General features: G+C 42.8%; 1 pseudogene; it reads left to right on the forward strand.

Moving 5' to 3' along the window:
* Positions 1-3,623: 3,623 nt before the first annotated feature.
* Positions 3,624-4,575, forward strand: LOC143385753 (olfactory receptor 14A16-like; annotated as a pseudogene).
* The last annotated feature ends 8,859 nt before the right edge of the window (positions 4,576-13,434 follow it).

Consider the following 13,434-nt stretch of genomic DNA (forward strand, 5'->3'; position numbering starts at 1 on the left):
CAGAAACTTCCAAAAATATAAGAAGCCTCCACTTCATTTCAATTAGAATCTACTTTAGCTGGTCTTTCTGAATTGATACAATTATAATAATTTCCGAATATGTTGGGTGATCAAAGATGAGTGGGTGTATGCATGCTTCCAAAGGCACTGTGGGGTCTTCCTGTCCACTCGGAGCCCAGCCAGGGAAGCCAGGGGCACCAGCCTTGGGCAGGCTGTGGGTGCTTCCAGGGACAGAGGAAGGCTTTCCCCAAGCACACCCTTCTAACTACACATCATCAATGCCAAGAAGTTCTTAGCAGGAGCTGTGACGTTTTATGTTGCATTAATCAAGGCAGCATGGACAAATCACGTGTGCACCCAAAGCTGCTGCTCACCCTCCCTGAGGCAAGGACACTGCAGCCCTGCTACTGTGTCTCCCATTAGCATAGGAGTCTCCTACATCCCTGGGTCCAGGACAGCTAGGTCAGGAAGAGGGAGGCAGTGGGAAAGAGGCAGAGACACCATGAGGCCAGCAGGGACCGTCCCTTCCATTCCCTCCCAGTTTGGGAGCAAATGGGAGAACTTCATCCCCAGGGCTCTGCAGCCAGCTCTCTGTTCTGCCCTCTGTTCTCCCTCACCTGTTGAAGAGCACATCTGACCTTCCCTGCATTTTTTTCCTCCTTATTTTGTGCTTTCTCTTTCCCTCTCCCACCTGGTGTGACCCTGTCCTGCCAACATCCTGAGATGGCGCCCTCGTGTGCTCTTAAAACTAGCCTCCTCACTTGGTTCCCTGTCCTCCAAACTCTCAGCTGGCAAGTTGCTGAATGTGGACAGCAGGTGTGCGAGGGATGCACCTCTCTGCAGCTCTGCAGCAGGCCCTGGTGCCCTTGCTGAGGCAGGACAGGTGAGAACTCCTCTCTCAGCCTCCAGTCCTCCTCGCCAGCTCCCACCTCCTCCCCCAGCACCTCTCAGACCTCTGCCTCAGCACATACCCCAGAGGAGCAGAGCTTGAATGACCTTCCCCTTTCCTCTGCTCTCCTCAACAGATCCTCTTTGTTTCCTCCCAACTCATGACACACTTGCTGCCTGCCCTTGCCTGGCCCCCTGGGTGCCATGGTTCATGCTTATTCCAGGTACTGTTTAGGAAATTATTCTATTATCACTTATTGGAGAATTAAAATGTAATTCCCACATAGTAGTTTTGAGATAAATTACTGGATCTCCAGAAGGAAGAGGGGCTCTTGCTGAGAATTTATTTTGACAGCTGGAAATGACAGAGTAAGTCTGTTTACTCAGGAGACAGAAGAAAAGTGGAAAGTGATGGGTACAAATACTTTTAAGAAAAAAAATGAGAAGGTCTCCAGTAAAAGCCTCAGCACCAGCAGGTGCCACGTCCATCTGAGTGGGCATCACCACTCCTGCCCTGGGTCTGTCCCAGTGTTTCTGATTCAGTAGATCTAGGAGGCAGGAGGCAAAAAGTCTTTAAGTGCAGAAGTTTTATCAAGAACAAAACAAAAAGCTTGGTGTGAATGATTAATAGCATTTTTCAGGAAAAAACATTGGTGGCATTCACCAAATAAGCACTGGGTTAGGAACTGGTCAAGGGGGAGCCCTGGAGTGGCTTCTAGCCCTCACACAGGAATCCTGCCTAGGTTGGCTCCTCAGAACACATTTGGAAACGTGGATGTTAAACTCACTTTGCAAAACAGCATCAGTGTCCCCAGTGCAATCTGCACTACAGCTCTGTGAAGGAGAGGGCCTTTCCTCCTCTGAGACATGGGAAGGAACAGAAAAGCAAACGAGAAGAGAGAGAGTGCTTGGTGGAGACATGCAGGTTTTTCCTACCCTCAGCCTGGTGACAAGCAGCTCACCTCCACTGACAGGTAAGGCTGGAAGGCTGTGGCACCCAGACTGACCCAAAGGGGAAAGCAGAGCCAGCAGGTGGTTCTGAACAGAAGGGGGGGAATTGGTGCCCCAACTGCCTAGGATTCACTGCAGTGTAACCTGAAAGACAAGGGCACCCACTTTGAGGATTTTGGAGAGGATAAGAAGGCCTGTATGTGCAAGAATTAGTGTGGATGTTACAGTAAACAGATCAGTGCTACCGAGCAGCAGGGTTTAGTAAACTATGACACGACAAAAAAATGAAGAGTGTCTTTGCATTTCTCTTGTCGGTCTCTGTTGCATTATTCCCCTAAGATCTATCAAGTATTTTCATGAAGTGTGGCTGTGAATATTAGGAATTGCTATCCAGGTAATTGCTGAATAAGATAGATAGATAGATTGATAGATAGATAGATAGATAGATAGATAGATAGATAGATAGATAGATAGATAGATAGATAGACAGACAGTAAAATCAAGACTCTCATGTGAATATAAAACAAGCACAGGCTATGGAACCCAGAATGAATTCCTCCTGACTGTGTCTTTTTGCCTTTCCTGCCTCTTTGGGCCCACTTCTCCCCACTCTTCCCTGTCTCAGTGACACTGTTCCACTCTCCTCTCCATGAGGTCAGTGTTACAGTTTTCACAAATAGTGAGAACGTATGGTGTTGTCTTCCTGTGTCTAGTAGGGTGACCTTAGCCTTCAACAGTCTGTAACATATTTCAAAATACTGAGAAGAGTCTAAATGTTCCTACCCAATACATGGAAGTGATTCGTGTTGGAGAGAAGCAAATGCTGGTTACTTTGACTCCATCATTACGTATCACTCATACTTGCCCCAAGATATGCACAGATACTGTATGTCAATAAAAAGTGCAGGACAAAATTTGGTCTAGCTCATTAAATAAGGAGGGACTGGCAAGACACCACAACTGGTTCAGAGGAGAAATCAAAGTGTCACACTCAAGGCAAATGGAGCAGGATTGGGTTTACAGAGGGATGTGAATGACATGGTCCACAGAGCAGCAACCTACTGCACTACATGAGAATTTGAATCAGTTCTGTTTCTATGAACAAGAATGATCTTCATAGTTGACAACATCCTAAAACCTCCAGCACTGTAAAGTAGCTCAAAGTAATAACATGCAACTAGACTCAACACTCAGTATTTTTTCTATTGTTTTCACATTTTCAATGTTTTTCTGACTTTGCCATAATGAAGGAAGGCTGAATCCATATGGAAGTAGTATGGGTTAAAGACCTTCTTGTTCACAAACTGTTAGATATTTTATGTGCATTATTCAAATGAATCAGAGACCAGGTGGAAAACTTACACTGTAAATTGAGGGAAATGATGTTTGGATAATTGATTCAGGGTCTCAGTGTTAATAAGTGCCTCAGTGAAAATTTGTATTTAGGACTGATGGCTCCAAAGAACCTGCCTCTTCTATTTTAGTGTCAAGTATGTAACGTTTGAGTCAGGTATGGATCGTAGACCTTTGTGCAGATTAGATGACAGCCTCATGATTTGGACTAGGCTGACCTCCCTCTTCCATCATGCACACAGTGTGGACACAGTGCTCAAATAGCCTCATGGAGGCTTGCTGGTGTCAGTTTTAGGTCATCTCACATTTCCTGATCCATGCACGGATGAGTGAGAGGAAGGGAATCAGGAAAACAGAAGAGTGAAGCCTTTGGGTGAAGCCTGAGCTCACACTCTCTATTTTTCATAGTAAATGCTGGGACATCCAGAGAGATGGACAATCTCACCTCTGGGAGCTCCTTCCTCCTCATGGGCTTCTCTAACATCTGGGAGCTCCAGATCCTGCATGCGGCGCTCTTCCTGATGACTTACCTTGTGCTCTTCCTGATGGCTCGCCGCCCTCCTTGGGAATCTCCTCATCATCACCCTCATCACCAAGGACCATGGGCTGCACACCCCCATGTAGTTCTTCCTAAAGAACTTGTCGTTCCTGGATCTGTGCCTCATCTCCATCACTGTTCCCAAATCCATCACAAACTCTCTGACAAATTGCAACACCATTTTATTCCCTGAGTGTGTTTCCCAGGTCTTTTTCTTCTTCCTCTTTGCCACAACGGAAGTAGCCCTACTCACAGTCATGTCCTATGACCGCTACATGGCCATCTGTCACCCGCTCAGGTATGAGATCCTCATGAGCCGTGGAGATTGTATGCAGATGGCAGCCTCCTCCTGGGTCAGTGGAGGTGTCAATGCAATCCTGCACACAGCAGCTACCTTCTCCATACCCAGGTGTAGGTCTCCTGATGTTCACCAGTTCTTCTGTGACGTCCCACAGCTGCTGGCCCTGGCCTGCTCCTACAACATTGGGGAGCTAATGGTCATTGGGCTGAGCCTGCTGTTGGACTTTGTCTGCTTTGTGTTCATGGATATTTCTTACATTCACATCTTCTCCGCTGTGCTGAAGATGCCCTCTAGAGCAGGTAGGTCCAAAGCCTTCTCCACATGCCTGCCTCACCTCCTTGTTGTGACTCTATTCTTCTCTTCTGACTTTTTTGCCTATTTACGGCCCCTGCCGCAATCTCCATCAACCCTGGACTTGCTAGTTTTGGTATTCTATACTGTAGTGACACCAACTGTGAACCCCCTCATCTACAGTCTGAGAAACAAGGATATGAAGGTTGCGCTGAGGAAACTGCTGGTGAACAGGCATCATCCTTCCAATTAAAAGGGTTGATCTCACAACATCACCATCTTTTGCCCTCTGACTTAATCACCTGCACCTCTGGTATCCTATTGGGCCATGATTTTGGACATTTACAGTAAGGAGCTGATGAGAATCAGGTCGTACTCATTACAGTGACACTGAAAAGCATATCTGTGCCCAAATCAAGTGGGTGGGGACCAAGGCCTCCGCTGGTGAGTGGACTGAGGTATGCTGGCCTTTCTCTTGTCATCCCAGTGGAGCTCCTTGGTCTGTGACAAGTGGCACTGTGCCGCTGTCTGGTTGGGCACAAGATCACGAGCCACTCAAACAGGAACAAACTTTATTTGAAAAAACCGCCAACACCCGGGAAGCTTCCCGATCCACCCACGCGGCGTTCTGCTGCTCCTTTCCGGAACTCCAGCGCAAGCTCCTCCTCCGGAATTCCCTCCTACTGCACTTTCCCAACCAATGGAAACTCTCCAGGAGTCCCGCAGCGGGAGTCCGGTATCCATATGAATGTAATTTTTAACATAATCATATCATCTCAATGGCTAGCTGGCATCACCTTTCAATCAAAAATGCCATGCATCATATTAATTGGCTGTGGCTCCCAGCATCTCCCCCCTTCTGTTTAATTAAGCAACAAGTAATGTGGCTAGGGACCGTGCCTGTTAGGTTTGTCCAATTCAACATATGGTTCTTACCCGTCATTGGAAAACTGACCTTTAGGCATCAGCCTCCTGTCTTAGGTTGATACCACTGCAATCGGATCATACCCGTCACTGACTACCGGTCCAGCATATAGCCATACTTGTGGATAGGCCTATGCACCAGTGGGGGGGTGAGGTTCTTTGCCTCACCTCTGTTGGCCCCCAGATTTGGCCTTGGTGCCAGTGGGGGGGTGAGGTTCTTTGCCTCACCTCTGTTGGCCCCCAAAATTAGACCATCACTAGTAGAAGGGAGGAGGATACAGAAATGCCACAACACCACATCAATTGACGACTCCTAGGGAAAATTGCATCACTGGTGACACATCAGCAAAGATACGCCAGCATTACCATAATTTGTTGTAGTGGAGGAATCTATCAATATGTCCATTTCCTCCCAAGATCATTGATGTATCAGTTTATACAGTTTGTTGTGATAATTATCGAAGAAGTTGTAGTTTGGTTTCATCTTTGTCTTCACCGGCACTGGGATGAAAAATAAGAATTCTGACAATGATGTTAAAGAGAAAAAGAAAAAAAATGTAACATTTTAACAGGTACTAAGAAAACATTTTTTTTTTAGAACAATTTACATTATCTTGAACAGAATTATTAAATATAATGAAAAGGAAAGATGAAAATAAACAAACAGATTTGTTAACCTGCTTATTTGTACACATATTAAAATAATTTTTAACAGCTGTTTACCCAATTTAAGTTAAACCATTAAAATTACGTGAATAATAAAAAGTACTTGGATCCATTTTTTTTATGAGCACTCCTCATATATGATCTATGGACATACGCACATATAGACACATAACACAAAACAGAAGTGTGCACATATAACATACAACACATAAGACAATAGTAAAGGCCTTGTAGTTTCACCTAGGTGAAATCTCCATTGCAATGTTAAAAACTCCACAGTCAAAAAATAAAACTGATCAGAAAAACATCAACCTAGGTCTGTATGAGCTCAAAAATAAAATAGAACCTTATGATATGGAAAAATGCAATAATAAAATAGATATTGAAAAAAGCATCCTGGTTAATCAGTCACAGATGTAAGAATGGCCAAGCTGGAGTTCTGGGTATCAGCTGTTATGGATTTGAGTCAAATCATCTTTTTTTGATCTGTAGAAATCGTTTTAGTTAGTCTTTCTGGAATCCAAATCGGCTGCTGTTCTCCCTGTGGAAACACGCAAACAGAGCCCCGACTCCAGACAATTACTGGGTCAGGACCTTTCCATTGTCCTGTTAGAATATCTTTCCAAAGAACTTTAGGCTTATGCACATTTTTTGGATACATATGCCTTTCCGCAGCACTAAGTCCTGATGAATCCAAATTTAAAAAGTTTAGAGTAAAGAGGGTTATTTTAAGTTTATCTTTGGGGGATATATACCCCTTTCCAATTCCCTCCTTTTGTTTTAATAAGTACATTTTAATAGTTTGATGAGCTCTTTCAACTATGCCTTGTCCCTGTGGATTGTATGGAATTCCTGTTATGTGAGTAATGCCAAATGATGAGCAGAATTGTTTAAAAGAGGTAGAAGTATAACCGGGACCGTTATCTGTTTTTAACTGTTTTGGAACGCCCACAGTGGCAAAATTTTGTAAGCAATGAGCTATAACATCTTTAGTTTTTTCTCCGGCATGAAGGGAGCCCATCAAAAATCCAGAAGAAGTATCAACTGTAACATGCAAATATTTTAATTTTCCAAATTTTGGCAAGTGTGTGACGTCCATCTGCCAAATATGGTTAGGTATCAGTCCTCTAGGATTGACTCCAAGATTAACTTGTGGTAAAAATGTCACACAATTTTGACATTGTTTTATTATATGTCTGGCTTGTTCTTTAGTTATTTTAAAACGTTTTTGTAAAGTATTAGCATTGACATGAAACCTTTTATGAAAATTTATAGCTTCTTCTATTGTGGAGAAAATATGTATGTCATGTGTAGATTTATCTGCTAATTCATTGCCCAAACTAAGGGCTCCAGGCAATCCTGTATGTGCCCTGATATGTCCTATAAAGAATGGATCTTTTCTGTCCCAGATTAGACTTTGTATAGTGGAAAACAAAGAAAAAATAGTAGAAGAAGGGGAATTCCTACCTGCATCTTCAAGGGATACTATAGCATTAACTACATATTGACTATCAGAAAATAAATTAAATACGGAATCTTTAAACATCATAAAAGCTTGTAATACTGCATTAAGCTCTACCTTTTGAGCTGATTGTTTGGGTACTAAAAATGTAAAAGTTTGATCAGGGGTAACTACTGCTGCTGTACCATTATTTGACCCATCAGTGAATATATTTGGAGCATTCATGATAGGCGTCTTTCTTGTCATTTTTGGAAAAACTACAGGATGTTTAGACCAAAAAGACAACAAAGGATTAGATGGCAAGTGATTATCAAATGAAACATTAGATTTACACATGATTATTGCCCAAGTATTTAACTCATTGGCTAACTCATCAATTTGATCCATATTATATGGAGTAATAATTTTATTGGGAGAAATCCCAAACACTCCCTTTGCTGCTTTTATTCCTTTGAGTATTAATTGTCCTACAGCCTCAGGATATCTAGTAAGAATAGTATTAGGAGAATAAGATAAATGTATCCACAATAATGGACCTTCTTGCCAAAATACTCCTGTAGGAATATTTTTTGTTGGTAGTACAATAAATAATAAAGGCAAACTTATATCAATTCTATCCAAGTGCATATTTTCCATATATGTTTCAATGATTTTTAATGCCTTTCTTGTTCAGGCGTTAACATGTGGGGTGAATTTGGATCTGATGGACCTTTTAGGATATCAAATAAAGGTCCTAGCTCTCCTGTTGGTATGCCTAGATAAGGCCTTATCCAATTTATGTCTCCCAATAACTTTTGAAAGTCTTTAAGTGATTTGAGTTGATCTACTCGTATTTGAATTTTTGGTGGACGGACCATGGTTGAGGATAACAGAACTCCTAGATAATTAATTGGAAGATTTAATTGTACTTTATCTATTGCTATCTCTAGATTATAACCTTTTAATAAATTTGTAAGTGTGGCATAACATTCTAGCAGTGTGTTTTTATCTTTATGTGCCAATAACATATCATCCATATAGTGAAATATTTGTAGTTCAGGATTTTGATTTCTAAGTGGTTGGATTGCTTTGTTAACATAAATTTGACACATAGTTGGACTATTAGCCATCCCCTGAGGGAGTACTTTCCATTCATATCTCTGATCAGGACCTTCATGATTTAGTGCAGGGATAGTAAATGCAAAATGTGGACTATCCTCAGGATGAATAGGAATTGAAAAAAAACAATCTTTAATATCTATAGCTAAAACATACCAGGTTTTTGGTAAAGCAGACAATTGGGGAATCCCTGATTGAGCAGGTCCCATAATAACCATCTCATTATTAATGGCTCTTAAATCTTGTAATAATCTCCATTTACCAGATTTCTTTTTAATAACAAAAATGGGAGTATTATGGGGAGATATGGAAGGTTGTATATGTCCTTTCGCTAATTGTTGTTTAACCAGATCATGGGCTACTTGTATCTTTTCTTTAGTCAGGGGCCACTGAGGAACCCACACTGGTCTTTCTGATTTCCAAGTAATTTTTATTGTCTCAGTGGCCCTTTCTGAAAATCCAACCCATGTCTGTCTGTTCCTTGATCTATTTGAATTGGTGCTGCTATATTTTGTCCTTGTTTTCCTAATCTTTTTTCTTTTTTAAAACCTTGTCTAGCCCTAGTAGTGGGCGCATTAGGATTGATGTTATTTGTTAACGTCAAACCTAATTGATCTAGGACATCTCGTCCCCATAAATTTATAGGAAGATGATCCAATACATATGGCTGTATAGTTCCCTCACATCCTTCAGGATCCTTCCAATCTAATACCATTGCACTTCTATGGGGATTAGTAGCCACTCCTAGGCCTCGAAGCGTTTGAGTGGCTTGTTGTAATGGCCAATGTTTTGGCCATTCCTGACTAGATATGATGCTAAGGTCTGCACCTGTGTCCAGTAGCCCATTAAAGTCGTATCCTTGAATATTTAGTTTTAGCATGGGGCGAGAATCTAAATTTAAAGACAGCATAGCCCAATCTACACCTGTGGAGCCCAATCCCCTGGTACCTCTTTCTACAGTACGACTAGAAAATTTATCATGTAGGCTGGGTATTATTAGTAACTGTGCTATTCTATCCCCTGGTGAGATAACTGATATGCCTCTTGGAGAACTAGCTATAATTTTTATTTCACCTTCATAATCGGGATCAATTACCCCAGGACTTATCATAAGTCCTTTTAGTGTGGAAGAACTGCGTCCCAATAATAAGCCTACCGTTCCTTGGGGAAGAGGTCCTTTTACTCCTGTGGGAATGATTTGAATTCCCATCTCTGGAGTTAGTACTGCTCTTGCGGAGGCGCAGATGTCCAGCCCTGCGCTCCCTCTAGTTTGTCTGATGAGGGATTTAATGGATAATGTGTCCTGGGCACTACCTTGATGGTGCTGCTGGGTTCCTCCATTGCCCCGTATATTTGTGGTTTTGGGCCCCGGAGCATTGGGCCCTCCAGTCCGTTTTTTGGCAATGGAGCCTGATGCCTTTCTCCACGATATCGTGGGTAAACACTTGATCCTTGTCCGTTTTTTGATAACGGAGTGCCCTCTATGGTGGTTTGAGAACGGCATTCATTAGCCCAATGTCTCCCTCTACGGCATCGTGGGCAAATACCTGGTATTCTATTCCTTTGATACCTAGCTTTGTTAAACCCTCCTCCTATGGGGCAATTCCTTTTAAAATGTCCTGTCTGATCACAATTGTAGCATGTTTTTGGCCTGGCATCTAAAGCCTGTTGTACTGCTGCTAAGACTTGTCCTTGTTCATTAATGTCTCTACATAATTTAATATATGTGTTTAAATCTTCATGTTTCCATGGTCTAATGACCTCTCTGCAGCAACGATTTGCTTGGTCATAAGCCAGTTGTTTTATAAATGGCATTGCTTGTTCTACATCTCCAAATATTCTAGAAGCTGTCTGAATAAGCCTATCTACAAATTCAGCGTAAGGTTTGTTAGTTCCTTGTATTACCTTAGATAACTGTCCTTGTAAATCTCCATGCCCCTGTAAAGTTTTCCATGCCCTAACTGCATCTGCAGCAATTTGTGCGTATACACCAGTATCATATTCAATTTGTTGCCGTTGACCCTCATAAGGTCCCTTTCCTAACAACATCTCCAGATTTCTTTGAGGGTAACCGGCTGCTGTATTTCGCCTAGCTGTCTCCATGCAGAATTCCTCATTGGCAACCTTCCATAACAAATATTGTCCTCCATTTAGCACAGATCGACACATGTTAGCCCAATCTGCTGGTGTCATGTCTAAGTTGGTAATAGATTCGACCATGCTTATGGTGAAGGGTGCTTGCGGGCCATAGGTTGTTACAGCCTCCTTTAATTGCTTTACTGTTTTGAAATCTAGAGCGCTGTGAATTCGTTGCCCTCCTGCCTGCTCAAGTACAGGGCATGCTAGTCTTTGGGATCTTGCCTTAGGATTTTGTGCATTAACTACAGGAATTGAGGGCCGCTCAGCTGCAGATGGAGCTGTTGGTTGAATTATGCCCTCTGGTGATAGAACGGAGTTAGTAGCAGCCTCCTGTTGTAACTCCCCAACTGATGGTCGTTTTTCCTCTAAGCTTTCTTTCTTCAAATTTTCCTCTGTCTGACTAGCTGGAGAGACCTTCTCTTTTGCTTGACCTGACATGTTTTCTACCACAGTTTGGACCTCTAACAATTTACTTAACAGTTTTTCGGTTTGTTTTTTACTAGTTTCTAATCTACTATAAAGGTAACGCAACCCAGTTAGGTAGCATAAAACAAACCCGAAACAGAATGAAACAAAAACGGAGCAAAGAATAGTTGTATCAATTTTCTCTTTCTCCGGGCCAAACAACTTCAAGCCTTGAGCCAACCATTTTTCCCAGTTTGCCTGAGAAAATTCTAGGGATAGGCAGCTTGAAACAAAAACAAAATAAATCAAAAGAAGAACACATTGTTTTTTGAAATGGTCACCCATTCTGTCGCCTTCCCTCAGGGGCGAGCAATTTTACTCACCTCTAAGCTTCAGGCGCTCCCCGTACAGGGCCACCAGTTGCCGCTGTCTGGTTGGGCACAAGATCACGAGCCACTCAAACAGGAACAAACTTTATTTGAAAAAACCGCCAACACCCGGGAAGCTTCCCGATCCACCCACGCGGCGTTCTGCTGCTCCTTTCCGGAACTCCAGCGCAAGCTCCTCCTCCGGAATTCCCTCCTACTGCACTTTCCCAACCAATGGGAACTCTCCAGGAGTCCCGCAGCGGGAGTCCGGTATCCATATGAATGTAATTTTTAACATAATCATATCATCTCAATGGCTAGCTGGCATCACCTTTCAATCAAAAATGCCATGCATCATATTAATTGGCTGTGGCTCCCAGCAGCACTGGACAGGATGGTGGGACATAGAGATAGAGAAGGCCTCTCCCAGGAAAAGTGTGGTGGTCCCTGGCAAGGGTGGGGTTTGGAACGCCATGTTGATGGTGTAATTTATTACCATCCTAAAGGGACTGTGTTGGAGTTGATGGCTACAGGGACATGAGGATGTAGGACATGGCCAAGCTAAAATGCCAGTTAAAATCCCTGATTTTATGTCTAGTGAAGTCACCTTCTTTGGTCTCCCAGCCCCGATCCATGCTGGTTTCTGCATAGTTGGTGTGGTTGAAGTCTCAAGAGAGGAGACAGACATTAAAATTCAAATTTCCTATATATCAATACATATGCCTATAGAAATATCCAAAGGAGGCTTTGGGTCCAGGAAAGAAAATCAACAAACCAGAGACTTCACAACAGATGTGGTGAAGGAAGGCCACTGTACTTTTTTGAAAATAGGGATGTCTGAGCTTTTCTTTCAGGGATGAAGAGGCATGAATCTGTAGGGGAGGAAGGCAGACCAGAAAGACCAAAGTGTGAGCAGGGGCTGGAGGACAAGAAGGCCCACACAGCAGAGACGGGAGAGGAAGAGAGCCAGGTCTCCTGGGGGAACTGCAATGGGCTTGTCTTCAAAGATTGCCATGATTGCTGAGGGAAGAGGCTTGGGGGCCCCGGGTGCGGAGAGCACCATGGACCAGCTGCTGCCCTTAGGGAAAGCTCCACAGGCCTTTCAACCCCAGGTCACAGAGATAGCCACCCAAGAGAAGTCGGATACTTGTCACCCCTGTTGGAACCTCCTCTCTGACCTGATGCCTGAGTGAGCATGCCTTCCTCCGCTGGTCCAGAGATGGTCTGTGTGATTCTTCCTCCTCAGATCCCTTCACAGGGTCACTTTGTCCAGTCAGATGCTTCTGGGCACCGCCAGCCGCTGCTTCTGGGCAGTTACTTCAGTTGTCATTTGACATTTCACAAAGCTTTTGACTTCCTCCATAGACTGTGTTATTCTTGCGGTTCACCCACATCTGCAGAGTCCTGTGCCGTAGGCTTTTGGCACATGTTTCCATACCAAGTAAATTATTAACGCACATGATCCACATCCTTTATATTCACACAAAATTTTGTATTGCTTCTGTTTTAAAAGTTTTTAATGTCTTGTTCACGATGTCAATCTTGGGTGTATTCTTGTGGAATAGAGGTTTTTTTTGTTGTTGTGTTTTTTTTTTTAATATAGTGGGCAGTCTGAAAGTTTCGAATTCCTTCGAGAAAACAAGTCAAAACCTATACATTGCTGAAATTAAAATTGATTTAAAGTGCATTTACAGAGTCAATTTAATTCTCAACAGTTTGAGTCTAAAAATGTTCCTATAATTGCCATGAGGTGCCTTCTAATTTGTTCTGGGAGCGATGGACCGTGATAACCCTTCTGCAATAGCTCTAACCTAAGTACAAGTAGCTTTATCATGGGCAGCTGAATTTCCACAGGGACAATTTATTGATGGATATGTGAAATTCTATGACTAAAAAATATGCACGCATTTCTTTATAGAATGCTTTGTGTGATTGGCTCATTCTCAAGTGTTTGGTGTGTGTCACACAGATGCTAGCATTTGAGAGGTTCCCCAGGACTCACAGATACCAATCATTTCTCCATGTATGACATTTTTCTTTTATAGTTGTG

Source organism: Callospermophilus lateralis, unplaced genomic scaffold (genome assembly GCF_048772815.1).
Source record: "Callospermophilus lateralis isolate mCalLat2 unplaced genomic scaffold, mCalLat2.hap1 Scaffold_957, whole genome shotgun sequence".
NCBI lineage: Eukaryota > Metazoa > Chordata > Mammalia > Rodentia > Sciuridae > Callospermophilus > Callospermophilus lateralis.